Below are 2,827 nucleotides of genomic sequence, written 5' to 3'. Positions count from 1 at the left end.
CGCATGGCTACACTCGGCCTGTCTAATATAGTTTCGTCCCATCTTACCGACCGCGCCTATCTTTCTGACTCGACCTAACTATGCCAAAATTACAAATATATCCAAACGCGTGACGCAATTAACTCGCGCCCTGATTGGGCAATACTTTTCGACTCACTTTTCATTCAAAGCACAAAATTGGATTTTTGAGCGACGGCGCGAAGAGGACAAGGTGCGCTGGCTGTATAATAGCAGCAGGGTAGTTTTAGATGTATATGAATGTATGTACGGGCGTGGGGCTCCTTGCCCTAACTTATATTCATGAGGAGAACTCTCTCAGGATATAGCTCTGAAGGCTTGCCCGAAAACTTCAAAGTGGTATGTCAGTTGGTAGCGATAGCCAATCTAGGTTTGGGGTGGGGTGTGAACTGGGGAGACGTCTCTTCACTCATGTCACGCGCCTAGGGGTCTAGAACCTACTCCGAGTGTCCACGCTCTCAAACGCGAGTGGCGCGTGCTGCCAATGGCCAACGAAGTTTCAGCCACATGCGGAAGTGTCGTTACAGTCCCGCAATACAGAGGTGCTCTTAAAGTGTGAGCTCTCACATCAAAACGCACTTTACGAGAGCACTTTTGGCGGGACGGAAAGGAATGCAGCAGTCGGTCTAACAAGAGCAAGGAGCCCAAGACCAAGTGCAAGGACAGCTGAAGAACAAGAGATCAAGACAATAAAAAGCACTTTAAGAGCATGAGTGAGCTTCGCGCCTGTACACTTAGATAGCATAGCGTCATAATAGACAATTTCAGAGCATTTTCGGAACTGTGTGAGCCCCGTGAGGGGCTGGGTCGTTTTCGGACACCCTGCGCATACTACTGACATGACCTGAAGGGCTGGACGGTATCGAACAGACCTGGGCAACCACTCAACAGGGATGAGGCAACAGCTTTGACGTACCCAAGAGGCAACAGCGCGATGCGGCGTCTGGATTACCATGTACAGCTGCTTGGTCCACAGCGGTGCAAGGTAATTTGGACCCGTCGGACCGTGAGCTGAGGGCTGTAACACGTCGGCCAAGGGGAGAGCCTAAGCAAAAGCTGACTGCACCAACAAGCCGCCTGGAGTGACGATACCCTAAGTTGTTTGTAATCCGAGGAGCCGGGATGGAAATGACAGTGGTGTGCTCTATTCATAGAGGGCTTCTGGATTAGTACTGGAAAGGAAAGTTCGGGGCTCTATTCGAATACCACGTTGCTTAAGCTATGGTGTCCATACTCTGGTGCTTATATTCATAAAATGGCTGTAGAATAGCTCCCAGTGCACTTAGACTTTCGAGTCTAACAGCCAATGTGATTTTGTTCTGTCTAAATCAGGCGACAGTCCAGCTCAAGATACGAGAACATGGCAAGAGCCCCGAGGAAAAGGAGAAGATTTCCCAACAACTGAGTAGCGGGCTTTGATGTACAATTAACTCGACTAACTCTGTTCAATGATTAGAATTACCCGCGATGAACTTGATGATCGCGTACAACGAGCCCGGCGTGAGAACGCATCCCAATCCCACGAAGAGTCGCGTAAGGAAAGACATCTCCGTAAACAGAGGCTTCGTAGCGCAGAGGCCCGCTACCGCAAGGCAATCCAAGAATTGGAGCAGCTCGAGTTAGTTGAAACCCCAGCACCAACTGAATCCGGACAGATGAGAGTTTCTGGTCCGGCGGTAGAGCGTGAGGAGAAAACGAAAGAAGAGGATCCTACGGAGCATCAACGACGATTCGAGGAGGAGTCGCGTCGCGACAGGCAACACGATACCCACGACTTTCAGATTGGAATGTCAGGACCTACGATCGACGATAGCGCAGCAGCTACACGTGCGCGTGATGCAGAAAGAGCCCGCGTCAGGCGAGCTGCTATGACGAGCTCACAAAAACAACGGGCACGAGAGAAAGCGCATACGCAGAGCTAACAGATCCGAAGCCCAGGTTATTCGAGACCGCGGCCGAAATGCCGAACAAGCGAGGGTCCGACGGGGTCGACTGGATCCTGAAGACCTCTCGGTTCATCGAGCATATAGCCGCGACGCGCAAGCCAACCACAGAGCCACAAGACCAGAGGAGGCCAGTCAAAATGCAAGGATTCGCGATGCAGTGGAGCACGAAGCTCGCCGGGAAGGCATGTCAGATGAGCAGCGTCAATCTGAGCGCGATCACAATATGGCTTCACGGAGAGACCACAGTGGGGGCATGGCGTATGAGCAGCCTCAATCTGAGCGCGATCAAAATACGGCTTCACGGAGAGACCACAGAGGGGACATGACGTATGAGCAGCGTCAAGCAGAGCGTGATCGGGACGCAGTCGCGCACAGAGCTCGAAGAGAAGCCATGACGGAAGAACAAAGGGATCAGCGAACAGAGCACGAGCGGTTCCGCCGGCGGTCTCGGCAGTATAAGAAGGGCCTCGCACACCACGAAAGTTTTGACCCTTCCAGCGTTTCCGGGGGCGCCACTACTTTACGCGTTACACTGACGACAACGGGAGAACGAGCGGGTTTGTCACTACTGCACGCTTGCCAGTTTCCGCAAGAGACAGATGGATGCTGCTGTCGTACCGACTGGTGTTCGTTCCATCTTCGCGAACAGGACCTGATGCGCTTCTGGACGTTTCGAAACCCCGACCTTCATGCGGTCAATCGGGTCTACACAGCGTATTCGCGTTACTTCCTGGGACCTTCGCGTCTCGCCCCTAACCGTCACGAAGCAGACACGGATATTGTCTACAATTTCGGTACAAGGTAGTGTGCATCGCTGGGACGTACACCCCTTCTTGGCGCTCCTGTATGCTAATTTCTTAAAA

This window comes from Phytophthora infestans, genomic scaffold (assembly GCF_000142945.1).
Source record: "Phytophthora infestans T30-4 supercont1.384 genomic scaffold, whole genome shotgun sequence".
Lineage (NCBI taxonomy): Eukaryota > Oomycota > Peronosporomycetes > Peronosporales > Peronosporaceae > Phytophthora > Phytophthora infestans.
Note: the sequence above shows the minus strand (reverse complement) of the source record.